The 16,871-nt window shown below is 39.6% G+C and overlaps 1 protein-coding gene across 1 annotated transcript in view; it reads left to right on the top strand.

Moving 5' to 3' along the window:
* The window catches only part of BMPR1B (bone morphogenetic protein receptor type 1B), a 464,772-nt gene that overhangs the window by 150,702 nt on the left and 297,199 nt on the right, over positions 1-16,871 (top strand). The gene's annotated exons all lie outside the window — the stretch shown is intronic.

Here is a 16,871-nt window from a genome sequence, read left to right as displayed (position 1 = left end):
GGCTTCACTTTGTCAAATTTTTGTTTAGTAATGGATTCTCTGATCTTATAGCAGTGCTTTTTGACTTCCCCTCATACTGGATCCTTCATCTAAATAATAACCAGATTAGCTTCTGGAAGAACAGACCAGACAAGACCAGACGTGTCCTGCATGGTAAAGCCTACTACTATAGCCTCATATGAAAATTGATCTAGAGTCAATTGAATGGAGAGAACTTTCAGCACACAAGAGTTAGGAGTTCTCTGGGGAGGTATCAGGGCTTTTTAAAAACCATAATTAGATGTTACAGACGTTCCAAAACATTAACAAGATGGCATCTCATGCAATATCAGCTGTATATGTATATGGCTAATTGATTGTAAAAATGGCTTCAATTTTATGTTCTTGTGTTCACACCCTTTGCCATGTGACATTGTGGCTCTTCATGCTAGAAATGGAGGTTCATGTCCCTCCCCCTTGTTTGGGCTGGCCATGTGTTTTCCTGAAGCCCAATGAGGGTAGGGTTCCCAGCCTACTGACCCTGGCATTACCATGCGAACAGTGCTAGGCCAGCTTACTGGACGGTGAGCATCGGGGTTAGAACAGAGACACGGACTCAGTTTGTGCTCTCTCTAGACCAGTCATCAGCCTGCTAACGCCAAATGTGTGAGAGTGCTCAGGCAAGAATCACAGAGCCACCTCCGGGATGTGACACAAGGTGGTGGTGAGCGAGAGATATGCCTGTAACTCCCCAAACAAACTCACTGTCCTCTGACAATTCCGACGCACAGCAAACTGAACAACAGAGTAGAACTGCCCCTTTGGATTTCCAAGGCTGTAAAGAGTTCCAGGAACAGAAGACAGATTTATCTTTCTCCTGTGGAGCAGCTGGAGGGGTTGAACCACTGACCTTGGCATTAGTAGTACAATGCAGCACTCCTTACGCCACCAGGGCTTATGCGCCAATTATTGGATATTTAAAAATGAACAAGAAACTCTTCTTTTGTTTAGGAGAAACTCCTAGAGGTGGGCAATTAGGATAAGGAATGTTCTGGAAGAATGACAAAATGCTGCCATCCTGTTTTAAATGCTCAGTTTTGTGGCTATGGAGGGACAGAACCTTTTCCTCTGTGCTTTGGGGCCTAGGCAATATAAATCCTATCCTGCATAGTAGGGATGAGGCTCATAGGAAGCATCAAACTCACACCTAGTAGGTCCTCGGTACTATCAATGCCCAGCTAAAGAGTTCGTTTCTGCTTGGCTTTTGCGGTTTGCAAACTGCTTTTTCATTTTTTCCTCCTTTATGCTTTATAACAGGCATCCTCAAACTACGGCCCGTGGGCCACATGCGGCCCGCCAAGGACATTTATCCGGCCTGCTGGGTGTTTTTGACCCATTTTGTTTTTTACTTCAAAATAAGATATGTGCAGTGTGCACAGGCATTTGTTCATAGTTTTTTTTAAGCTATAGTCCGGCCCTCCAACGGGTCTGAGGGACAGTGAGCTGGCCCCTGTTTAATAAGTTTGAGGCCCCTGCTTTCTAACAATGAAAGAGAAGGATCATGACCACACTGTTGTGAAATGGAAACCTTACCTGGTATAAGTCTCTCCCGCGTCACATCATACTATAGGGTTTTTTTCATTTACTCACTTTGAGATAGCCCTGAGATGGCCAATTCGGCCTTTTTTATTTATACAAAAAGCAACAGCTCTTTAAAATTCGCTAATATATGAATCAGACCTGCTTATTTTGACCATCGAGGAAATATGTAAGAAGAACAAAATAAGTCTATCTGCTAATTCTCTCACCCAGATGAGGCCATTTCATATAGATTCATCTCTTTTTCCTACGTCTATTTATATATTCATCTCTTCTTCCTATGTCTATTTAGTAACATTCATTTTTTATCCTTTTTATTTGCACCTTCTACATATGATTAAGGAGCCCTGGTGACTTACTATGTTCTCTTTGGCCTGCTAACCACAAGGTCAGCAGTTCGAAACCACCAGTGGCTCTTCAGGAGACAGGGCTATCTATTACCATAAAGAGATACAGTCTTGGAAACTCACAAAGGCAGTTGATCCCTGTCAGATAAGTGTTCCATGAGGCATTATTGACTTGATGGCATTGAGTGACATATGTATAATTAAAATATTTCACATATCTAGTTTCTTGTTCCCAATATGATAGGGTGTCAGGGAGGACATTTAGTTACAAGTGGGAGGATTTAGGAAGACCTCCTGGTGATGGTGGTCCCTGGATTAAGTATTAGAGGATGGAGAGGGTTTGGGACAGGAAGAAGACAATGGTAGGTAAAATCCTCTTCTGAATGTGTGCGACCCTAGCTAAAATCAAACCCACTGCCACCCGCTTGATCCCAACCCCAAGAGGACCTTGTGGACAGATTTAAATTGCTCCCTAGTTTCCAAGGCCGACTTGAAAATCCTTATAAGAGCAGACTATCTCATCTGGCTCCATTGCAGTGGCTAGTGGGTTTGAAGCACTGACTTTTGTGTTAGCATCCTAGTGCTCAACCCACTGTGCCATCAGGGTTCCTGTGCTAAAGGTATAGGGGCTGGAGAACATGGGCTATGTTTGACGATCACAAGAAGTCAGGCTGGGCTGTAGATGATTGTTGAGTAACAATAACAATGCTACTCAGTGCCTGCGCAGGGTCAGACACTGTTCTAAGTGCCATGTTGTTGTGTGTATTGGGTGGATGCTCACTCATAGTGACCCTGTAGGACTGAGTGGAACTACCCCATAGGGCAGCGGTTCTCAACCTTCCTAATGCCGCAACCCTTTCATACAGTTCCTCATGTGGTGGTGATCCTCCCCCCCACCCATAAAATTATTTTCTACTTTGTCACTGTAATTTCGCTACTGTTATGATTCAGGCAACCCCTGTGAAAGACTCATTTGACCTCACAGAGGAGTCGTGACCCACAGGTTGAGAACCACTGCCATATGGGTTTCTAGGCTGTAATGTCATAGTGAAAAGAAAACAAGCCCAGCTAAAGATTGATATCTAGGTTTGTACGCTCCCAAGCTTGTCCCTCTCTACTCTGCAATATGACGCTTCTGAGTCTTTCTGTTGTTTCTTCCCTCCATCTAATTTTGAACAGAAGATGTGCTAGTTGGCCCTGTGCTTCCCCCCTTTCATCTCGGCTGCTGTCTTCTAGGGATTTTCCCCAAGCCATCATGCCCCCAACACACCGTCCATGCTCCAGAGCGAGAAACCCGAGACCAACCCCCTGCCAGCAGCAGACGGAGGGCTTCTGTTCCAAGGAGACAAATGCTGCATCTCTTCCCCGAAGAGATCGTGAGGGTCTTGTGAGGTGGGTGGGTGGCGAGGGTTGGGATAAAGGAATAAGCTCATAACAAGAGTTAGAAAGAAGAGGTAAATACACCTAAATTTGTCTGCAGCTTAAAAAAAAAACTATTAACCCTTACATATTCTTTGATCACAGTCGCGGGCAGGTTGTATTTTCAGCCCTTTCCTCCATCCCACCTAGAGGAGGAACGGTGAAGGGAGGAGGGCAGGGCAGGCTGTTGACATGTGTAAAGTGCTGGCAGCTAGCAAGTGAGTTTGCTGTGGGGTAAGTTCTGCGGCTTGTTTTCTGCCTCCGTGAATAGAGCCTTTCCCTGTTTGCCAAGCCTACAGTTAATGCGGTCAAGGGATTTATTATGAAATGTACTAAATCTTGGCATGGAGCTAATTGTATATAACAAGACGCGTGCTAGAGGCTTGGACCTGAGAAGTGACACATGCAAAAAGCATTCTCTTTCTGATGCTGCTGAAAGAGGTTTTGTGTAGGGGAATGTCTGCATGTCTGCGCTTACTGCTAATGAGGTAACCCCTCCCACGCCCACCCCCAATTCGAAGCCTACTCCTGAGTTACTTGTTAAAATAAATTCAGGACTTTCTCTCTCTCCTCTCTTTTTTTTATGAACAATTGACAATGGATTTTGAAGAATGAGCACTTATTTATCATCTCTGGTTCCAAAGCTTTTATTATATCATAAAAACACAATTATGGGAATTTAAATTATGTGCGTAGAATTATACCCTACCACAATTCTTGTATAAAGGCATAAAATGCAACCATAGAAGTGTTTAATTGATAAGACAAATACTACCCATTTTGAGTCTAAATGTGTTCCTAAAATTAAAGCCATTTATTTTAAATGAATGGAAAAGCACTAAGTAAAGATTTTTTGTTAAAATTTGTTTATTTTTTTGTGTCATTTCGTTACTGAATTTTCTTAAAACTTTGAAATATTTATTTAAATTTTTTTCTTAACATTTGATACATATTTTAAATGTAGTAGGTGCTTCATTACTGATTTGGTACATTATATACTGAAGACACTTTTAGGACCACCTTATAGTCCATAAAAAAACAAACAAAAATGAACAACAAAAAACTCAACATAATCTATCGCCGTTATGTTGAGTCTGACTCCTAGCCCACCTGTAGGACAGAGTAGGATTGGTCCATTGTTTCCAGTGCTGCAAAGCTCTATGGGAGGTGTGTGGCATCTTTCTCCCCTGGAGCGGATTGTGTGTTTGAACCACTGATCTTTTGCTTAGCAGCTGAGCACTTAATCATTGTACCGCTAGGGCTCCTTCCACAGCGCATAACCTGCTGCTATCAAATGGATTTTGAGTGATAGCAAACGTTTGAACCAGGGTCTTTCAGACTGTACAATCTTTATAGGAGCAGACAGCCTTTTCTCCCAAGGAGCTGCTGGTGGGTTTAAACCACCGACCTTGCGATTACCAGCCCAACACCCCACAGTGCTACAGAGCTCCTTCCACAGTAAAAACTATTCATAAATTAATTTTCAGAAGTGTGTAGAGGTAAGCCTGTGAAACTTGGTTTAATTGAGCAGTCACTTTCTCGGATTCCGTAAAAATTACTTTTCAGCAAATAAGCGTGGCTTCAGCAAACAAGCCTTTTAAAAAGTAAATTTGGGAAAAAATGTTAAGTTCAATTAAAATATCCCCTTTTGTGGTGTTTTGTAAATATAAAGCAAAATCTCTGGTACTTAAAATGTAAATGGGAAGAGAATGACCCTAGTTATGGTTAACACGGATCCTTGGGTGTTCGTGGTTTTTACAGTAGCAGTCATCCTGAATGTGAAACCAAGCAGTAGTGGCCACCAATGCCAACCCTGGCACCGCAAATTTGAAATGCTGGAATGGAAGTGCCCTGTAGCGTCTGGGTGACACAAGTAACGTTAGACAACCAGAATAGCAATGCGATGATTTGTATGACCCCTATCATGTCATAGATGCATTCATGTCTAGAGTTTCAGATCAGGTAGAGCGTTGGTCAGGTGCCAGAAATTGGCATTGACCAAGCAATAAACACTTCATGATTTACAAAGGGGAGGGAGAAACCATTTTGCTTCTTTGTTCATTTGTTCATTCATTCATCAGTTTACTGGAATCACTTGTTTTTGAGGCAGCATGCCAAGAGAAATAGGCAGAGAAATAGATCAGGAATTTTACCCTTAAGTACTTAATTTTACTTCATTTATATTAAATTAATTTCCCTCGGTGTATGAAGCAGCAATCCTGCCCCTTGGACTGAATATAAAAACACCATTAAGAATAATCTGCCTCAAAAAAGCTTATGTCTAATTTAGGGAAATTCACGTGAATACCTAATTGCCCATCGTTATTATTAAGTTTAATAGCTTGGTCTTTGTGACAGGGCTAAGGAGAGGTGAACATTCACTAGGAGGAGCACGCGTGGCTGTCCAGGTCACTCGTCAAGCCTGCCCCAGTTGTCCCTGTAGATTCAAATCTGCTGCACAAAGGGTGGTCTGGGGACCATGGGCAGAGGCATCACCTGGGAGCCTCTTAGAAATGCTGAAGCTGAGACTCTGCCTCACACCTGCTGAGTCTGAATTTGCATCTTTACAAGGCCACCCCACTGTGTCATTTATATTTGCATTAGAGCATTTTTACTACTAGATAGATGATGATATCTTGATGAGATTTTATCCGGCCTCATGGCTGAATTGCATTATTTGCACATGTTTTTGATTAACAAGCATTCATTGAGCATGGCCCAGGTTCTTCTGTATGGAAGCTGAGGTGTGGGGGTGGGGGCAGCAGGGAAACATTTAATCACAATTACTAGTGGGATAAATGATAACACCTAGTAAAGAAGGCACTCAATTAGTAGGGAGAGTTTACTTAGGAAAGAGAACATGATACTTGCAATGAACTTAAAGACCCACAAATACTTGTTGAGGGGGGAGAATGAGAAGTTACGTAGATCCATTGGTCAGGTCCAGTGTGTCTGTCAAGGTGGAAATAGGTGAGCTACTAGAAATAAGTTGCTGAGTGTATTTATATTTTTTACTGATTTGGATTGCTCCTAAACCAGTTTCTGTGTCTTTTGGTGCTTTCTGTGAATGTGCTGTATTTTATGGCAGGATGGGATAATTCAGCTTTGGAGTTCAGTGCTAGCAATTTTATATATTTATTTTTTACATTTTTAGTTTCCTCCTTTGAAAAATGAGAATACTAAACCTGCAAGGTTTTAGGGGAGATCATGGGAGCCAAGAATTTAGCACTGTGATACCCAATAATATTGCCGTATATTCTGGAGTATAAGTTGACCCAAATATCAGTCGAGGCACCTAATTTTACCGCAAAAACTGCATAAGAAATGTGTTGAAAAACTCGGCTTATACATGAGTATATATGGTGTTAATGATTATAAGAAGAATTTTAATTTTTATCTGATATAATGTTACTAGTTCATATTAGCAAAAGGAAATTATATTACATAACTGAAGGCAATGTGTGGTTTAGAGAAATGGTCTTTATCATATAAGTAGGGAGTATTGGTGGCTCACTGGCTCAGTGCTTGGCTGTCAAGTGAAAGGTTGGATGTTCGAATCCACCAGCCACTCAGCTGGAGAATGATGCAGCCGGCTTCTGTAAAGATTTACAGCTGTGGGATCCCCGTGGAGCAGGGATTTGTCCTATAGGGTAGTGATGAGTTGGAATTGACTCTAAAACAATGAGTTATAATATAAATGAATCTGAAATATGAGGGGATTAACAATGAAAATTAGTGAGTCATAACATCTACAAACTAAAAAATACCCCAAAAATGTTTTCACCTTCTCTAAGAGGAAAAATTGCAACGCACTATTCTCCTTTGGCTGTGGACGTTGCTCTTGAGTGTTTACAGTCAATCCCAGGACAGGCCCTTTCTTCTAGAGTAATGGACCATTTCAAACCTTCATGCACCTTCCCCCTCAATGCCTTTTCAATATTTGAATAATAAATTTGTCTGAAGTACACACTTCATCATGTCGCGTGTGGGCTTCCCAAGTAGAAAAATAACATGGATATATTCTTACAGAAATTATGTCTCTCTCTCTCTCTCTCTGTCTCACAAATTCAGTAAACCAATTTCACTAGCATGTGAATGACGAGCAGCTGAGTCTGTCTCACCTGAACAGAAATTGAATTTGATTCTCTGATCAATGCTCAGGAACTGCAGTCTCCTCAACTAGTAGGTTGCTGTAAGCTTACTTTTGAGGCAAAAGATCTCGGGGCCTTCCATCCTTAGAAAATGGTGATCTGAGAGCCCCAGTAGAGGGTAACCTGTAAATGGAAGGAATTAATCTGATGAAAGTTGAGAAGGGGTGGGTTTACTGCTGTGTGATAGAGTCAGATATGGGTAACAACATCCAGTGTGCTCAGACACAACCTAAGAGTCTCACAGTGAAACCTGTTACTCTAGGCAAACAGTCCACTTCTGTTGTCTTTGGCAGTTCTTGAGAACCGTGCCATGTTAATGCAATTATTGAAATTGAATTTGGAAATTGTAATGTTCCTCTCAGGTTTCACTTAAAAACGGCTGCTAATGCCCACCTTGAAAGGGATCACATCTACCTTCCAAGCAGGGCTCTGCTAATACTTCAGTGACCCCACAGGACAGTGGGGTGAAATGAGCTGTGAAGGCACAGCTCCCCCCCTTTCCTTTCCCAGCATGTTTGCAGAGAGATGCGTGATGGGAAACAAGCCACTACCCGCGTTCTTCGAAGAAATGCACACATGGTACTCCGTCTTTTGAAGGTCACTTTGGTTCACGGTGACCAGGGCAAATAGCAGGGGCTACATTTTCACCTGGATCAACTCCTCTTGAACAGTTTGTTCAATGTATTGGCCTAAGTCAACTTTTCTTAAAACATAAAACTTCATTTCTCACATGTTTTTCCTTAACATACAGCATCATTATGGCCTTTATAAAAAGATGGAAAGAAACACACATACACAGAGAGACTAAGAGATTTAGATAGTGAGAAAGAGAGAGATGGAGACCTAATTACCATATATGTAGAAGTTTCCATGCCTCTGGACAATGATTTGGTGCTTAATTTGATCTACAGTAGTTTCTTATTTTAAAGATTTTCTTCTGAAATTAGTTTGTGGTCTCCTCTAGAACTGTTTAAAAGATTCTTATATCAAGGAGAATACATTTCTGGTTACATAATTCTTGATTGCTTGTACAGTAAGGAGCTTTGGTTGATGTAAATTTAATTTAGGGCACTATTTGAAGAGAGTAGACTGGTCACATTTCTTTAAACTCGGTGACCTGGAGCGCTGAATATTGAGAGAAGACACACTGTGTGCTACTTAGTTTTTGTTCTGCTTTTTCCCTTTTACATTTCAGTGAATTTCTTAGGATATTCAGAGTTGTTTGGTCATTATTGTTTTAAATTCATGACAAAACTGTTATTTTCCATTGTCGTAAGAGGTCGTTTTTCTCTTAGTTAACATCATTTAGGTGAATAACAGCAGAAAAGGAGATATGAATGTCCAAAGGTCTTTGTCTTTTATTAGGGAGATTTGATAAGTATCATGTCCAACTTTTTAACACAAATAAGTATCACAAAATTCTTTTTTTTAACGCTTGGTTTTACAGTTGTTTAGCTAGTCTAAAGTTTGAACTTTGTTTGTTCTTGAAAGAAAAATATCCCTCGTTGGTTAGATTAATGGTGTTTCAAGACATGTTTATGCAAAGATGGCAGCCAAAAGGTGACCAGGCTAAATGTGGAGGTCTCTGGGTCGATTACAACAGATGCAGCCTGTGCACTGTTTATGTAGCTGCCTTCAATTTTTCTTTGATTTATAATCTATGAGTCAATTGATATATTTTGTCTCTATTTTCTTTTTTTTTAAAGCAAAAATTTAAGCTTTTAGATAAACATATCCACTAATTCTACAAGCCAGTCCCTGAAGTGGCTTCCCCAGCTGCTCCAGCTCTGCACAGGTTCTTTCAAGACACCGTTCAGCAGTTGGCGCAAGTAAAACTACCTAGACTTTACTGATTTATAAAGGCATTTTGTGGGTATATACAAATAATCCATTGGTTTAAATCTGAACATCTGGCACTTCAAAGTAATAATTAAGAAATATTCTGGTTGCTTATGGGATGTGTGACATTTGTCTATTGTGAAAGATGTAAAAAATACGCCATTTGAAAAACCTAATTTTAAAATTAAACAATTGGATCCCACCCCCCACCCTCGCAGTCTTTTGTATTAAATTAGTATATGTCAGCCTAGGAGCATTCTAAAACATGCGAACATGATTTTTTTCTGTATGCTTTATTGTACTATGTGCTTTATATCAAGCTAAAATGTAATACAAATGCACAAATAAAAAACAGAAAAAATTAGCCTATATGTATAGAGCACCCTAGTAGCACATCTGAGTATTGATTTGAGTTGCATTATGTTGCTGATACAAATATATGTATGTATGTATGTATAGACATATAGCTATGTCTCTACTAAAATTATTATGACTTTTCAGAATGTAAATTAGTCTTTTAGCAAGTAACACTAAAGACTTTCTCCCTCTAGAGTTATTTTCAGGTACAGACATAGAACACCAAAACCCAAACTGTTCCCTTTGGGGGGGATTCCAACTCAGAGTGGCCTTATAGGGAGGTAGAACTCTCCTTTCTATTTCTGAGACATCAATCTTTACTGGAGCAGAGAGCCTCATCTTTCTCCCCTGGAGCCGTGGGTGGGTTCAAACAGTTCGTAACTTTTGACCACTAAGGTTCCTTTTATAGATGTAATCCTGGTGAAAATTCTTTGGGAGTTTATATGTTCTCCTTAATACTAACACAAAGAATGAACATTAATTTATCTTTCCTTACTCAAATTAACTCCTAAAGAACCAATTCTTACTCATAGTAACCTAGTAGGGCAGGGTTGAACTACCTCTGTGGATTTCCAGGTTTGCACATCTTGAGGTTTGTCATTAGTCGATATTTTACATTTTTTAAAATGAGAAAACCATTCATACCCTTGATCCTCCCCCTCCCACCCCCCCCCAGCGCTGTCCTTGTAAACTGTGTTCAACATCACAAAAGTTTCTGTGGCATTTTTCCCGATCAGGAAACAAAATTTCACAGCTGCACACTGTTCTCTTAAATTGGTCACCACAAAAAAACAAGGTTGGAGTGAAACTGCTTTTTGAAAAAATTCACTGTGACCAGAGAGAACCTTCCCAGGGGATGCTACTGGGTGCACTAACTCCGAGCGAGCTGCTAGATGATTGCCTGGCGGGGAAAAATGCATGCTACGAGAGTTCCACTCCGCTCAGTGCAATTCCGGTTATTTTTTGGTACCCTTCTTATAAATGTGTACAAATTGATTTTATAACTCTGAGTGAGAATGTAAACATTTGGTAGAGGGGTCATCACTATGTAATTACTCAATATAAGTAATTTGTGTGTGTTTCTGTGTGTATGTGTGTGTGTGCATGCATGTGTGCACACATTTTAGACTTAAGGAATTTTTCTACAGTTTTTAATTTGTTTCTCTAAGTGTGGTTATAGTGACAAATATTTGTATAAAATTACTTACTTTAGACTGAAAACATTAGGATATTTATAAAGGGATTAGACACTAAAACAAGAACTTTATTTTAAGGAGAGGCCTGGATCACTAAATTAATATATGAACTATATCCTGAATGAGAATAAATGAAGTGAATTTAGATATCTATGGTTATATATTGTAGCGTCCCCCCAAAAGTCTGATTTATTTATTCTTTGCCTTACTTCATGAATATAAATGGATCATACGGAGGCCTGAGATGGGCTACTTGATGGCGCTTCCACGTTTTCATATCATCCAATAGAAGGGGCAGAAACTGGGAGGGCATCAAACAACCAAAACACCAGAATGGAGGTCAGACAGACTATACCCTGTTTTCCTCAAAGCAGTCCTGATTAGACTTGAGCTCTCAACGTTTGGAACTGGCAGAACCACACCCCCGGGAGGGGCGTTTGACCAGGAGTTTGTGCCAGCTTTTACCCCTTCTGTTGATGACATCTGGTGGACTCTAAACTTCTTGTCTTGGCTGCTCGCAGTGTAAATAAGTGATAGTGGTAGCTATTCCTGCCAGCCTGGGAGAGATTCAAAGTTACTATGGATAGTGTGATACATTGGAAAGTATCCGAGGCTTTGTGTTCCCAAGATATTATTGTTATATTTTATAATCAGTCACAAGGCATGCATTTGTACCTGCCAACCACTCCCCAATTCAATTCCCATCTTGCAGAAAATGGCTTCTGTTTTGGAATAAAACTTTTCTTTTAAAAATGATATAAGGAAAAAGTCAGCCACAATCCCACATGTTCTTTTCTGTCTTTTTCTCCGTGTATTTTAAATAAACGCTAAAGTCACTATTGTATAAATTTTCTTGTATGCTGCATTTTCCATGTATGATGTGTGGCATAAGTGTTTTGTGTGTTTGTGCTCTCTCAAACCTCCAGTTCTTTAGTAAACATAATTTGGGATGGGTGCTTAAGCTGTTCCATCAAGGAACCTACTGTTTGTCCTTCTGCTCCAACTGGGTAATCACATGTTGGCGTAGTTTTGCTGTTATAAATAAGTGCCATGTCATCGTTGATAAAACTTGATCTGCCTTTGGGGTATCTCCTTGCCAGCAGTTGGATCTCTGAATAAAGGGATTTCTCATAGTTGAGTCGGGTTTGACTGCTGCAACTCCCTGCGAGTCCAAGTAGAACTGTGCTCCACAGAGGTTTTGATGCCTGATTGCACCAAAACGGATAGATAGTCTTGTTGCTAACTGCAAAGTGAACAGTTCTAAACTACCAGCCACTTGACAGGAGAAAGGTGAGGCTTGCTAATTCCATACAGAGCAACCCAGGGGGCAGTTCTAGCCTGCCCTGTGGATCTGTGAGTCAGAATTAACTCCACGGCAGGGAGAGATTTTGCACTTTGAGGTGGACTTGAACTTTGAGTCTTTCTGTTAGCAGGAAGCTCAGTAACTGTTAGCAACACCTAGAAACTCCAAATAAAGGGTTAGGGCATTATAATGTTCTTCATGATTGCTGATTAGTGATGTTCTGAAAGGTTTTAAGTGTAGTTTAAATTTCTCCTTGGACAAAGTGATGGCTTGGTGTTTTTCCACTTCAGACTCTTTTCATTTTAATAGTACTCATTCTTCTTTTTTTTAATTTTAATGTTCCCAGACCTCCTTTACACACATGGATAGAATCTGTCACTTTTCCTTGGGGAAACTCACCCAATAATTTAAAAAGCAACTTTAAAATTTTTAAAATTCAATTCATTATCTTGAAATAATGGCAAGTTTAATTGTTGCTGGAAACTGCTATAACACATTACTACAAACTTAGCTGTTTAAAACAAAAGAATTCATTATCTCACAATTTTGGACTCGAGAAGTCTGAAACCTGCATTGCTGGGACACAATAAAGACATTGGCTGGACAACCCTCCATCCAGAGGACTCAGGGGAGAATGCATTCCTTCCTTCTTCTAACTCCTGGAGGCTGCTACCATTCCACGGCTTGTAGCTGCGTCGCTCCACTTTCAACCTCTGTTGTCCATTGCCACCACATATTCTCTGTGTATAGGCTTCCTGTTTTGTAAAGACAGGTAAGTCAGGATCATTTTCACACCTTAAACCCTTAATTCAGTTACATCTACAAAATAATTATCCTATAAAGTAATATTCATGGGTTCCTGGGATTAAGATCTGATATCTGGGCATGGGGATGGGTTGGGGGTGCCACTATTTAGCTCACAGTAATTTGTTACTAAAATGATTAAGGGACTTTGACTAATTATCTTGAATTGAATTTTCTTTCCAGCTTAAGTTTGTTTGTTTTTAGTGAAATAACTGCTGCCCCAGTAAGCTGACACAGTTGAGTATTGGAGGTGTGAATATGAAGATGCAAAAATGTGTTTAGTCTTATTTCTTCAATGTTATGTGATTGTGGCGATAATTTCTTTTCTCAGTATTAATATCAAACTATTGAGTCTTGGGTGTTTGTATTTATTGAGATACAGCAAAGCAGCATTCGTGTTTCTACAATGCATGTTTAACAAAGTTGTCGTTAGAACTGTGAAGAGTTCTGAGACTATTATTGCTGTTGTCAATATAAAAATAAGCATGGTGTACAGTTACCATTGTAATATTTTTCTACCTATAAATATACTCTTGATGGCAACCAAGAGTCCCTACTCAGCGTATATGATGCAGTTATATTTTCAGATACATATTTCTGACAGTTTCCACCAAGCACAGAGTCTCTTATTTCAATTGCCACCGAACGTTTTCAGAAAATAGCAGGTTGTCATTTCTAGACTCCCAGCATGACAGAAGAGCTCAGGAAAAGGGGGAGAAAAGGCAAGGGTTAGAAGTAACTTGCCAGTTCTAATCTTCAGAAACTTTGCATAAATAAAATTGGAATGAAAACAGCTTTTTTTTTTTAAAATTTGGAAACCTGTAACATTCCCAATCATAACATTCCATGCTGAGTGCATGTACACTTTTAGAAAAGACACCACAGTGTAATGCACTAAGGTGCCTAACTCGGCTTCAGTGCTGGCTTTGTGTATAACTTGAATTTAAGACGTCAATTGGCTAGATGGTGTTATTTTTATATTACATGCTGTAAAATGAAAGAAAGGACAAAATATTCAGCAAAAATAGTTATCTTTGCAATGATGACTTGTAGGGACTTTTCACAATTAATCAGAATTTTAGATCCAATATTAATAATGAAAAACCATCAAGGTACAATGTAGATTTCATATATACATATAGCCCCTTTATGTTTTTTTCATGTAAGGCTCAGTGAAATAGAATGCTAGTGTGTTAAAAAACAAGGGAAAAATTATCAAAGAAAGTACAATTGATAACAACAAAAATGCCACTTAAAAGGCCATCCTCAATGTGATTATCTTGTTTGAGTACACATGTCTATTTTGGAGGCCCTAGCTGGCACAGTGCAGATTCCCGGGACCTAAAGGAACGGGCTGATGTGCAGCCTTATCAGTAGTTAGCACGTGATCAAGAACAGATGAGCTTGAAGGAAGAAGTCCAAGCCGCACTGCTGGAAAACAAGGCTTCGGGAATGGAGAGAATACGATTTGGGATGCTTTCCACCAACTGCTGTTACTCGGGAGGCGTTCTTCCATGTCAAGATGTTTGGAAGATAGCTACCTGGCCAGCTGACTCAGAAATCTACACACTAGCCAATTCCAAAGAAAGCTATCCCAGCCTCATGTGGCAATATTTTTAATGTCATTAATATCACATGCAATTTGCATTTTGCTGAATGAAGCTCTTTCGAAAATAGTCACAGCGCACATCAGCAGAGAACTGCCAGAGATTCAAGCCAGATTCTGATGGTCTCAGAGGAAGGATATCACTGTTGATGTCAAATGGATCTGGACTGAAGCAGAAAATAGATAAAGATTTTGATCTGTGTTTCCTGACTATGCAAAGGCATCGGCAAAATCACAGATAACATTGTGAAGAATCAGGATTCCAGATCACATAAATTGTGTTCACATGGGACCTGTACGTAGACCGAGAGGCAGAACAAGAAGATGCTGCATGGTTTAAATCCAGGAACGATGTACATCAGACTTGCATCCTTTGACCACATTTATTCCTTTTGTATCTTGAGTACTATGAGTAGGTGGATTATGTGATGATAAATGTGGCATCAGGATTGGAGGGAGAGTCATTAACAACTTGCAATATGCAGTTAACACAACCTTCCTTGCTGAAAACGAAGACTACTTGCTGCACTTACTGATGAAAACCAAAGACTGCAGCCTTCAGTATGGAATGCGACTTACAAAAAAACCCAAAAAAACAGAAAATATCAAAGTTGTCAAGGATTTCATTTTACTTGGATTCAAAATCAGTGTCCATGGGAATTGTTAGGTACCATTGAGTCTATTCTGACTCATAGCAGTCCTGTGTACAACAGAGGGAAACCCTGTTATAGACATAGACATACTCCTGCAATAGCAGGGACCTCTGGGTGGATATATGGATAGAGAGGAAAGGGATGTTCCCGTGGTACATCTCCTTGACCACGGGGATACTTTTATATGTGTAGTTACCGATGATGCAAATATAACATGCATGTTGAGGAACATACAGCGGGGAAAATAATGAAGACAGGCATAACCAAACACTTTGAGGAATTGAGTCACTGGGGTTATCTTTTCAGTGATCTTTTGGTTTCTTCATATAATATGTTCTTGATGTCAATGCACAACTTGTCATTTAGTGGCCTTATATTACTTTGAACGTGTCCATCATCTTCCATGTCCTATGTCTCTTCATTTAGAGTTAATATTCTACTTCAGTATTCTAACAGGAGGTAAACAGTACATTAACATGGCAGCAAAAAGGGATTCAGGCTATAAAATTAGCTTAAATTCCTATTCCTTGGTTGAGGTATTAAAACTAACAAGAATAAGTAAAAACTAAATTCACTGTCACTGACTCCGTTCCAGCTCATAGCAACCCTTCAATAGGATGTCTGCTAGAATCTTTATTGGCAATTTTGAACTACCCATCTTGTGACTAGCACTTCCACTTTTACCAGACACAGCCAGGAGGGCTCCTTGGTTAGGTATTTTAAATATTATTTACAGTATTGCATTTCTACTCATGCTCTTTCCCGGTTTTAGTACACTCAGCCAAAATTACTCATGAAGGACTAGCAAAGCTGACCATGAATCACTGATCAGTGGTAAAGCTTTCTTCGTGACACTCTTGAAATGCTTCCCAAAAGACTAGTAATGAAAATGACAATTAGTAGTGCATCCATTTAAAAACATAATTTTATTGGGGGCTCATACAATTCTTATAATAGTCCATATATACATCCATTGTGTCAAGCACATTTGTACGTTTGTTGCCATCATCATTCTCAAAATATTTGCTTTCTACTTGAGCTTTTGGTATCAGCTCCTCATTTTCCCCTCCCTTCCTGACCCTCCCTTCCTCATGAACCCTGGATAATTTATAAATTATTATTTTGTCATGTCTTACACTGTCTGATGTCTCCCTTCACGCACTTTTCTGGATAACCGGGCACCATCAGCTTTCTTCACCACATTTGTTTATGCACCCGTTTGTCTTCAGCGGTTGTGTCGAAAAGATGAGCATCATGGAATGCCAGTTTAATATAACAAAGTGTTCTTGCATTGAGGAATTACTTGAGTGGTGGAGCCTATTTTTAATGCCTGAACTTCACGTTTGTTATCTATAAATAACTACTATTTGGGGCAGATCCTATGAGAATTTCTTTTGAATAAATTATTTTAACATAGATTGTGTTTTGGTATTTTCAACTATTTACTGTTTATGAATTTTAAAATAAACCTACTCCAAACTTTCCTTCAGTTTAAGATGATTATGACTGTCAATGCATCATTAATTTCACACCTGTTCTAGTTGCATTTGCCCACCCATGTGCTCACTACTATCAAACCACTTCCAACTCATTTGGATTCTATTTAGTGTTTCTGAGA

Source organism: Tenrec ecaudatus, chromosome 3 (genome assembly GCF_050624435.1).
Source record: "Tenrec ecaudatus isolate mTenEca1 chromosome 3, mTenEca1.hap1, whole genome shotgun sequence".
NCBI classification, from domain to species: domain Eukaryota; kingdom Metazoa; phylum Chordata; class Mammalia; order Afrosoricida; family Tenrecidae; genus Tenrec; species Tenrec ecaudatus.
Note: the sequence above shows the minus strand (reverse complement) of the source record. Positions and strands in the feature narration are given on the sequence as shown.